General features: G+C 40.4%; 1 protein-coding gene across 4 annotated transcripts in view; it reads right to left on the reverse strand.

Annotated features, from left to right (window-relative positions):
• ddr2a (discoidin domain receptor tyrosine kinase 2a) overlaps positions 1–11,018 on the reverse strand; it is a 33,564-nt gene extending 22,546 nt beyond the window's left edge. For all 4 annotated transcript variants that reach the window (XM_085773847.1, XM_085773845.1, XM_085773846.1 and 1 more), the window contains exon 1: positions 10,822–11,018. The gene's annotated coding sequence lies outside the window, so the exon portion shown is untranslated. The remainder of the gene's footprint in view (positions 1–10,821) is intronic.
• Between the last annotated feature and the right edge of the window lie 768 nt (positions 11,019–11,786).

The following is an 11,786-nucleotide window of genomic DNA, read 5'->3' on the forward strand; positions in this document are numbered from 1 at the left end:
AGACCTACAGTACTGGTTTGATTACCATAACATGTAGCGTACATATAAATGGTCCCCAGAGGATGAATCCTCATGTTCCCTCAACGTATCGCATGGCTACCAGTATGCAGTCTGCAACTACCGTAACTCTAATAAACCTGTGCTTTGAGGTCAGTGTTATCATATGTAACATGCTATAAAGCTGCTGTTGGCATGTGAACAGATGTTAGAGGTTAACATGCTATATTTAGCATTACCCTCTAAACACGGTGAGTCTGACAGCTGAAGTTGGTCTCTGAGCCGAGTTTTAGTTAACTCACAGCTAAGTCTAATGTGTCCTAGCATGGTCACCTCATCAAGGAAAGATCTTTTAATCTACAACAACAACTTGGCCTTTAGCACCATCCTAACACCAAATGGTAGGTGTTGTGTTAAACCTAGACACAGTTTACATTTGTCCATTTCATGACACTACTGGGATGATTGCAGTCTAGACTTGTTATATTGATTTTATTGCCTCTTCTTTATTACCACAGCCATGTGTGTGTTGTACATGTCAGTACAGCACAAATCACACAAGATTTCTTATAATTAGGGCTTGCATCTTGTTCTCTTGGGGATGATAACATTGGCATGTATACTGAGTGGCAATGGTAGGTTTTAGAGAGAAGGTGATGGGTTATAATCCAAAATGTTTGTGGTTTATGGGAAACTTCTTTCTTTTTAATTTTAAAGGCTTTTCCAATAGTTTACACATATGACAAATATCTCCAAGCTTCTCTTTTTTGTTTTCTCCCTAGAATCCACAGCAATTACAACAAAAAACAAGCCATTAGTGATATTCACATACTCTGTGAATAAGTGGAAATGAGTTTAACACCAGAAATGTTTTGGTTATTGTTAAACTGTGGATTTCCTATGTATCAGTTTTATTGCCGTTGCCTGCTTTTGTTGCAGCTGTGTTCTCCATACAGTACCTGTATGAAGTGAACAGCTGTTATTCCACAACTGGCGTCTGCTTTGGTAACATCAGCTCAGGCAGCGGAGTTGGAGTTATGGAGGCACAGGTTCACAGTTCTGGAAACTTCTGTTCGTTCTCGTCTTACGGCAGGAAAAACTTATTCGTGCCCCATCTTGGTTTCAAAAATTATCTATTCCAGACTTTTTTCCTCTTCATATGATTTTTTCAGGGAAAGACTGTATATAAATAAAGTAGTAAGCTTATGAAAACACTGTTGAATCATCTGACGATTTACATAATAACTCAGCATGTATAAATTTCACAAGTATTCATGGCCTTATATTTATTATACTAGACTGTCATCAAACTTTGACTTTTCCACACAAAGGATTATTATAATAGATAATAGTTTATATAATATAATTTCATAATGATCTACACTTTATTCCATCAGTTATTTCATATTAAGAGTCTTTGCCTGAACATTAGACATAGCTCTTCAAAATTCATTCCAACAGCTACATTAATAGTTCATCTTCTGAAGTGAGGGTAAAAGGGAGATGGGGTAACAAGGAGCAGCTGCATAAACCCTTCAGTCATGAATTTATTCTCATGGCGGAGACGGAGCAGGAAAAAGAGAGGAGGTCTCGGCTAAATAGATCCCAGGCTTACCCACATGTATGTCAGAGCAGAGCATGTGGAGCTCAACTGTAGTTTCATCTGAACCTTTGTTTTTCGGCATTTAAAGTAAGTAAGAGGAGCATAACTGAGTAACACAGGAGAGATGTCAAGAGGGATGTACCAGAGTAATGTGTGAAACGTCAAATGAGGGAAAGTTTACTCCTTAATTCTTTTGTGTTAATTATCAGGCAATATGCAAACACGTTAAGATAGATAGATAGATAGATAGATAGATAGATAGATAGATAGATAGATAGATAGATAGATAGATAGATAGATAGATAGATAGATAGATAGATAGATAGATAGATAGATAGATAGATAGATAGATAGATAGATAGATAGATAGATAGATAGATAGATAGATAGATAGATTGAAGACTAGTTTGAAGTACCTAAGTACAGTGGCAAAGGAAACAAAACGAAGTCAGGTGCACTGACACTTCTAAAAAGTGTTCAAAATGAGAACAAAAAATAAACCTGGGCCGAAATTGGATAACCAGATAGAGTGCCTTTATTGTCCCATAGGGAAATTCATCTTCACACTCTGTCACTGATCAACATACACGTAATCAACGTAATTAAAACAAGGCTTTTTCTCATAGCATATCAAAGTGTTACAGGTAGTGACTATAAAGTGAGGAGACACAGAAACAAACATCTCTTCACCCGTCTGTACACTACAGGCAATGACAGACGCCACAGAGGAGAGTTTCACACCAGGTCCCACCTTCACTACGCTGCACCTCCAGACCATTAGTTATAAATGTCTGGGCAAAAACCCTAAAGGAAAACTGGCCTCATATATTCCTTCTCCAGGAGGACTGTGAAGTATTTTTAACCATTAGTATAGTGAGGAGACCTGTGTGTATACAGTCACCCTCTCTCTGATTTTAGATGTATCCAGACTAACCAAGTGTCAAGATATTGTTAAACTTAATAACACACACACATTGGGAAGACTATTTTCCACATTTGTGTGTCCTCCTAAGGACAGGACACACTGGTGTTATTTCTAGTATGTTCAAAGCTTAATCTGTAGCACTGAGTCCTGGAGTACAAAGCATTTCCTGATTGTACTCTGTAACCTTTGTAAACCACTGATTTCACCTTTTGAACCATTTAGTCTCCAACATTATAGTGTTAACTGCACACACACACATTACCTGAGCTAAGGAAACTTGGACCACTAGGGGTCTCACCACAGCTCCCTTGGCTCCAGCTCCACAAGTCCCATTAATAATCCCATATTTGGATAATTAAAGTAAAATATGCTTATTTTATATTCCACTTAAACTTTAATTTGTGTGTATTTGGCAATATGAATGGGTTGCATGTGTGTGTGTGCACATTTCTAGAAACACACACACAGAGGCTAAATAAATAGAAAAATCTATTTTAGCATACCTGCATCAATCATCTGCAGTTGGACCTACTTTTCTGAATCTAAAGTGACATGTTGTAGCATGACAACCATTTGCAACAGATCACACACAAAAACAAAAGCTGAGGCAAATCAATGTCATTTCACATTAAACCCAAAATCTCACATGTCAGTTCCTCTCTTAGAGTAATGTGTCCAGATATATCCAAAGATATCTTCGACTGAAGCACTCAATCACAGCACCATTTAAACCCAAGAACTTAACTTAATGACTTTGACTGAGTCGTTGTTTGGATTCAAACGGCTTTTTGTAAACACCACATGTTAGTGAGCCGAGTTTATTGTATCAGATCAGAGCAGAACGATCCTGAATAGAATCACTATTGACGTGAATTTCTGCTTCTGGAGGGAAAAAAAAATCTGTGCCCCATAAATATCATCTCCCCCTTGGCTAGTTCAGGAAATGGTGAAGAACAGATACTCCCCTCAGGAACCCACAAGCTCACACAGCTCAACCAAGAAACACACACCGCACACACACTATACATTTTTTAATCAAAGGGACGGAATTCATAGATAAGCTCCCAAGTTATTGCAATTCAACAAACTGACATACATTAACACTTCACACAACATCCTCCACCTCTATGGACACTCTTCTAATATCCCATAAAACTTGAAACACAGTCGCCCCCGCCCCCTGCACAGCGCTCCCAAAACAGGAAAGCGGTTTTACTTGTGTGATTCCCAGGCTGCGTTGTTTGTATAAATTATCTGATTTTTGTGGGAGGGTCGAAATCCGGTGCACAGAGTAACACTGGTGTACCTCCAGGTCCTGCACCCTGGGAAAAGCCTGTAAAGTCAACACACAGGTTTACTTGGCTCTGGTCCTTACCTCTGTCTGTCTCACACACACACACACACACACACACACATCCTTGTAATGCTATCTTTGTGAGGACACTCATTGACATAATGTATTCCCTAGCCCCTTACCCTAACCTTAACCATCCAAAACAAATGCCTAACATTAAACATTACTCTTAAACTAATATAAACCTAATTATAACCTAAAGTCTTAACCCTCAAACAGCCCTTGGAAAAAGTGATGACCGGCCAAAATGTCCTCACTTCCCAAAAATGTCCTCACTCTGTTGGTTAAAAACTCTTTCCGGTCCTCACAACGCAGTAAGTACAAGAACACACACACACACACACACACACACACACACACACACACACTCAAACACACACAGCAGCGTCAACATTTGGGGTTTTACATGGGCCCTCACAGAAGAGGGAGCAAACAGCAGAGGTTCAGAGGGTCAAGAACAGCTGAACCTTTCACCATCCAACCACTAAACTCTGTTAGAGGAAAACACGGCTGAAGCTGATGTGAATATCATTAGCTTTGTAGGTATTTTGGTCATAAATCCTGTTTAAATTACTTCACACCTCCCTCCGTTTTTTTAGTAATGGTACTGTATGGGGGTATGTCAAAGGACGAAGGATAGATTTTTTTTTTTGCTCTATCTGTTGAATGATGGGATGTCCAGTGGCCTGGTGGTAACAACCCAGACCATATAACCACAATGTACGATGTCTTTCATCATTTCCAGCTGCAGGATTCTGCTGCATGTCATAACTCTGTCTCATCGTCTGCCTCTCTAATATCAACTGTACAATCAAAGGGGAAAAAAATACTATAAATAAACAGTAAATAATGGAAACCAGACTCAGTGTATGTGCTGCTAAATGCAGGCAGATCGCATTTCACTACGGCTCGTCTCTGCTTCCTCAACCCAGAAATCATATGTAGGCCTTATGGCTATAAACTGCATATACAGTATGGGCGTGTGTGTGTTTATATGCGCTGTTGGTGCTGGGCCTGACTGCCATACAGTATGCCCATATGCTCTGCACCAGAACCATCCACATATGCTTCTTATTATATCTTCTGCTTCTGCCTTAAGGCTGTAACATCACAGCTATTTTATGTTTATGGGAATGCATGAAATCCAAATCACATTTCACAATCAGATCCAGGTGGAGCCGTGTAAACACACAGCAGTAAAATCTGAGACGGGGACGCATGTATACACATGTAGGCACACACACACTAATTAAACCACCTTAACTGGAGGAGAAAACAATCCTCTATTGTCTGGGTAATATATGATACCTGGGGAGAAGTTAACAATAGGATATCACACACCCTCAGACTACACATGTCGTATAAGGCAGAGCCAGGCCTGTATTCACAAAGTGTCTTAAGGATGAAAGTAGCTGATAACTTGCCTATTTAGAAGAAACTCCTTATAACAATGGGTGAGTCAGTTGTCTAATTTTGGGGAATAAGAGTAGTTCACAAAGCACTTGGAGCCTGGGAGACGGTAGAAGCCTTAAATGATGCTGAACAACTTAAAAAGATACAGACTCAAATGCAAGGCAGTAATGATTGTTTTGGAGTTTTAGAGGGATGCAATAACATTTCCTACAAATAAGTAACCTGCCAAGTGTTTGGCAACGCGGAGCTACTTGGCAACAGAGAAAATACAACTTAGTAATGATTTCCTTCAGATGTCGCCAACTATGGTGAAACAGAGCCAGCTTCACAGCATTCGGTGCCATTTAAAAAAATATTGCACCATCAAAAGATGAGGAAATATTTGTAGACGTGATTTTTTTTTAAATCACATCATCAATACCGTTAGGTTGCATATGTCGTATATAGTGCTGTGTGTTTGCGATACACTGGGATACTGTAAGTGAGGCAATATATTGTAGAAGACTTCTCATAAAGAACATACAACAACTACACATTGCATTCAGACTCAGAACAGTTGGACATACGTTTTACTGATCAATATATTCTCACACCCTTGGATGCACGTACTATATACAGTATTTACTGGATTTAACTAGGTGTTGGTTGCAAAACTGAGTCCAGGTTGACACAATTCTTCTCATTCAAACAGCAGCTGTATAGAACTAGTATTGGTGCATGATATCATTGGTTAGTAGAAGACTTTTTTAAATATAATACCGAAAGTTAAAAGACTTTAGATTCTGTGCTACTTCACAAGCAGAGATAGTGATCCATCCACCAGTGAGTCTTGCTACATTTTTCTCCATCTTGTGTATGCTGTCCAGCTGGATAGAGATCTTTCTGTCACAAGCAGATCATAGGTCACACTCAGCTACAGAGCAGCGCAGCAGGAGCTGTCTTTAGGGATGCCAGCACCACTTCCACCTGCCCATATGTGATAAAACAAGGGGAGCCACTGAAGCTGCTTTCACTTGACTCAGACAAGCTCCAGCAGGAGCACACCTGCTCCGACACCTCACCAACGGTGGTGCCATTAGGGACTTTTCTCTGCCTGAGGACGTGAACTGTTGAAGCTGGTCTGCAGGTGCTCGTAAAAGCTACCAGCTGATGTTTAGAGGCCACGAGGGAGGAAGAAAATGAGAAACTGCAGGAGAGGCTGTAGGCCCACGTTCTTCACCTGTGAACACTCACAGACTGTTGAGCTCTGTGTTTCATCTACCTGTTGCATCCACCAGCCACATTTCAACAGCCACTCCGCCGTACGACAACGACTGTGTTTGTTATGTAAGGAAAGGAAGGCAGCCCAAAATCCTCGACTGGAAATCCATTCTGATCGAATATCCAGGCCCTGAACTTTACAGCTACACTGTCAGATCGGAAAAACAGCAGCCCATAAGCCAAAATGCTCTTTTTATTTTTTGTTCTCCTTTTTTTTTTTCCATACCCCCCCACCCTCAAAGGTCCATCCCCTGCATGCTGGAGCACTTGTGAATTCCAGTACAACGGGAAAGTACTTAAGTTTCAACAGGATAAATACATCTTAAACTAAGTATATAATGACTAAAATACTAGCACTGATTTTTGCATCTTTCATCTCACCTCTGAGAAAAGCTTTTCTGAAGACAACAGTGATTCACACATCACATAGCCTTGTAACACAGCAGTGGAAGACTGGAAGAAAAGGTATGACCACAAACATTTAAAAATGCTTCATTACAAATAAGACAAACATCAGCCGCTCAAATTTAAAAGTTAGGAATCAAAAGTAAAAATATGAATCCTGCACAACATGGTAGCTGAGATATAATCACTGTATATGATGTAATTAGATCAATAGCACTGAAGCATCAGTGTGATGTTTTGGAGGAATTAGCTTTTATTTCTTCATGTACTGTTACTATAGTTACTATACAGTTTGGTCTTTTCCAAACGGTCACAAATCAATCTGAGGGGCTGTGGGATGAAAGAGGAAAACGTTCTGCTACATGTATGTTTTTTTATTCTATCTAATCTTTTGTTTTTGTGTGTGAACATTAGATAATATGATGAAAAGCTTATAGGAGAAACTTCTCTGTACTCCATGTCTGCAACATTCATCTATAACAATACACTGCATTTTGGGAATGAATAATGAATAAATAAGTTAATAAGCAGCTCTTGGCTAAATTGACTTAAAACATTCAGATAAAACTATTTGAAAGAACAAAGCAGATGAAAATAGCTTTATAACATCAGCGGTGACAGCTCATCCACTGCCCAGACTGTCGTTGATGCACATCGGCAGCGTGCACCGTGTCACGAGGTCCTTTTGATGGTGAAATGATTACCTCAGATCTTCCCTGACAGCCTGCAATTAGCACAGACAGAGGGAACTGAGAGACAGATCATAAGCATCAGACAAACAGAAACAGACTGCCTCATATAAACAGGAGAGACAGAGCAAAGAATGACTGAGGAATGACGCTAAGGCCACAAAGTGCAAACACAGAAGAGGATTTAGACTGAATGTTACCAGATTTATCTTTTTCTCCACAACACAAAACAACAGGAGCAATTAAATGTTGTCATATTTCCTTCACTGGAGATAAATCACCTCTGGTTTTCAGATGTAAACCTCAATCTGAGAGAGATGCAGGACAGATGCTCAGTGTCTTTGGGCAACATGTAACCTGATCCCCCTCAAAAAGTAGGTGATAAGTGAGGTGCTGGTTTGGGCAGGGTCGAAGTTCAAGCATGTGCGGGGACGCAAAGTCAACAGCGCAGTATTTTAGGGACGGCGTTCCCTGAAATGCTGCTATTTATACCAAATTACAGTTTCACCTCAGCTAGAGAGACGCACACAGCTGGTTTTCTCCTGCCAGAGGCATTGATTCAAAAACACTTCCAATCAAACAACGTCAGCGTCGTGTTACAGCCTCCTGCGCAATCTTGTTGAATGTGGGGTTTAAATTACAGCCTTCGCCGTGGAGCGTGATGAAGGCCTGTATGTGCGGATGTCAGTCAGGAGGGAAGGGCTGCTAATTGAAATGACATGTTAGGGAGACGCAGTGATAACACACTCCTAATGTGGCTCCATCTGTTCTCTCTCACACGCTTACTTTCTATCTGTCTGCTCCTGTTTGTGTGTGCGTGTTCGTCTTTGTGTGAGTTAAGTTAAATCACACTAACATAATGGAGTGAAGACTCAGGATCAAATCCTCTGTGAAAGCGCCCTCCCCCTCTATTTTCCAACTGTCTGAGCAAATAAAAAGTACTGAATATGAGTACATTAACCACTCCCCCCTCTGACATCCACCACAGGCATTTCATATATTTTCCCAGTCAGGACCGATGGCTTCTCCATTCTGCTTTGACAAAGAACTTATTTACCCTGATAGAGGTCGTTTCCTGGACCTGATACTCCCACACCGTCACAAATTGGCAATCTGTGGTGATCACTGTGTTCCAGGACTGGTGTGTTGTGGTCAGGTTTCGTAATGTCTCTTTGTGTTTTCTGCAAGTTGCTTTATCGACTTGAACTTCCATTAGTTTCCTTGTTCTCCAGAATTTCGCACAGCGCATAAAAACGTGGCCGAGCGAGTGGAGCAAGGAGAGAAGTGAGTTTTTCTAAGTAGGAAAAACATGTTTCACTCCTCATTGAAATCTAAATATGTCACAGAGCTGCAGCTTTACTGCTGGAAAAAGTAGAAATATGATTTTAAAAAAAGGATAAGAGGTATGATGTGATATAAAAGTCCAGTTGGTATGCCTGCAAAAATGGTAATGTAGTGAAATCTGCAGTCTCTGTAATAACATAATTGTTGTGGATGTCATATTCAAACAGAGTTTGAACACTGCTTCTCTATTTTCAGGTAGAATCGCCAAAAAAGCTTTTAAAATGCTCATTTACACCTAAACACTTAAAAGCATCAGCAGCACAGTCTGTCTGCAGGCCAGCAACATTTAATCAAATGCATCTTTAATAAATCTATAAATCTATAGATATAGAAATGATGATAATAAAGAAGAAAGATGTAACAACTTAAATTGCAAATTATAAGTTGTCCATTCAGTAGCATAAAACAGAAGCAAGCAGTAAATCTTGACATTAGGGAAACAGGAAACAACTACGAGACAAAATCACACCCAGTTACACCAACGTGTGTCACTGATTAATTATCATCATCTGATTAGCAGATCAACTGATTCATCTTTTCCGTTGTCATCTCATAAAGGCCTTGAGGTCACATCACAGCACACGGCGACCAGGGACGACCTTAACGTCTCCTTGACCTCTCCATAACAATAATTCCTTTGACTGGGCTGCTGCTTCAGATTCCAGAGCTGTGAGTTCATACGTATCCGTACCTCTTCAGAGGTAGAGCGCTCTGTGGAGGGTTAACACATCACATGACCTGAGGTAGAAAAGAGGCCTCTGTGTGGACATGTGTCACCCACATACCACAGCAGGACACCTACATACCATCTACGTAACACCTACACAACAGCAAAGAACACAACACACCAAACACACCACCTCCATGACACAAAAGCAGGATGTGAACTCGAGGGACAGAAATCTTTTTCTTTTTTTTCCAAAGCTGCAACTTGGATATTCAACATTTCATCAGCTGACCACAGTCAACTCGGAGAGAATCTAAGCAACCATAAAGACTCAGTTGTTCAACTTTTCCAAAACATTCCTCTGACCTCCCCACCACAATAAAGCAAACAAAGATGTGTGTGAGCGCCATGCAAGGCAGTGAAATGAGACTCACATCATTTTTATATTAGTTACACTTTTTTTTTTAATTGCTTGTAAAAAAAGATAGTTGGTGCCATTCTGCACAGTAGAGTCATTTGTATGGGGCAGTAAACTCTGCCCACGCAGAGAAAATTATTACAGCTCCAAAAAGTCTGAAGATGCTGAATTTCATGCATGTTCCAAGTAAAAAAAAAGAAAAGAAAAGCTGAAGAGATCTGTTTCCTCTCACGTGTTGTTGAAGGTTATCCATGATTTCTATTCTGTTCTTCATCCGTGATCATTATTTGAATAGAAAAGGTCTTTTAACAGAGAAATGGGGCTTTAATCACACTTGAAGCCACCCACAGCAAAGTTAAACAATGTGTAATAGCCTCTCTCTGTTAGGAACAGCTGGATCTGCAGCAGCAGAGCACAGAGCGGTCTGAGTGTGGCTCTGCATCGCTCTGCTCTGCTCTGCTCTGCTCTGCTCTGCTCTGCTCTGCTCTGCTCTGCTCTGCTCTGCTCTGCTGTCCACTCCTCTAGTCTGCCATGCAAACAGCAACCACTTCACACAAAAGGTACAGAGAGTTCAAACACGCAGGACTTCACCAGTTGAACTGTACAAAGAAAAAACTGACAAAGGTCTCACAAAAGCTGATGGCAGGTCACCGTTACAGTCCAAACCAAGACAAAAAAAAAAAAGGACACACAGGAGCAAGACCAAAATGCTGAAGGTGGAAAATGTAAAAGGACGACTTACTTACTTCTAAGATGATTCTTTTCCTTTCAGACCATTTGTTCAAGGATGGTTTTAGATTATTCCAGTGAGAGACAGACGGCTGAACGTTCCAACCTGAGCCCTTCTCTCTCTCTGTCTCTCTCTCTCCCTCTGTCCGTCAGTCGCCTTCACTGGGACTCACTGGGCTAAAGCAAGACACCCCTGCACATAGGAAAAAAAGAGAGGGAGAGGAGAGAGAGAGAAGGGGAGAGAGAGGGAAGGGGAGAGAGAGAGAGAGAGAGAGAGGCAGAAGAAAAAACTTCACATTCTGTGGATTCTTGGGAGGGCGCCAAAGTCCCAGAATTCCACATGCCACACATACGGTTTCAATTAAGGCCGAATCCAACGCTCAATCAGAAAGCTTTCTTCCTCCTGAAAAGAGTCTTTCTTTTGACAGCTCGAGGCTGAAACAACTATAATTCAAGGTAATGTTTGTGCTGCTAGTCGTTTCTCTGTCGTTCAATAACAGATTTATAGGAGGTTTTTTGTCCCTACTGTCTCAGACGGCTTCACGTCATTTGCATTTTAGCTTTGAAAGGTTATAAATATGTGTTTTTTAAATATAAAATCATACAATACACCTGTTGTGTTTGATCATGTGAAGAAAAACCATGATTTTTTTGCTACAAAAACACAGAAAAAACTGCTTCTGTATTCAACCCAGTGGCGCAAATCCTGCGTCACTGCCTTAATAGTCAAACCAGATCCACAAAAAGTGTGAGTCAAGTGTCAGAGAGAGGTTGACTTCTACTCACCTCATAAAATGTGTGTTTTGCTGCTGATGTGGAACCTGAACCTTTTTACCAGACTTAAGAAATCAGATAAGTTGAAAATGTTAAATTCTTATTCAACTGACTTTAAGGTTTTTAGTAAACCATGATGGCTGCAAAGATGTGCTAGAATTTAGGAAGGATTTCTATTAAATTTTTTCCATCTACTTTTGTACATTTT

The sequence above is a fragment of the Trachurus japonicus genome, chromosome 4, assembly GCF_045865225.1.
Source record: "Trachurus japonicus isolate A0001 chromosome 4, Traja_1.0".
Classification (NCBI taxonomy): Eukaryota; Metazoa; Chordata; class Actinopteri; order Carangiformes; family Carangidae; genus Trachurus; species Trachurus japonicus.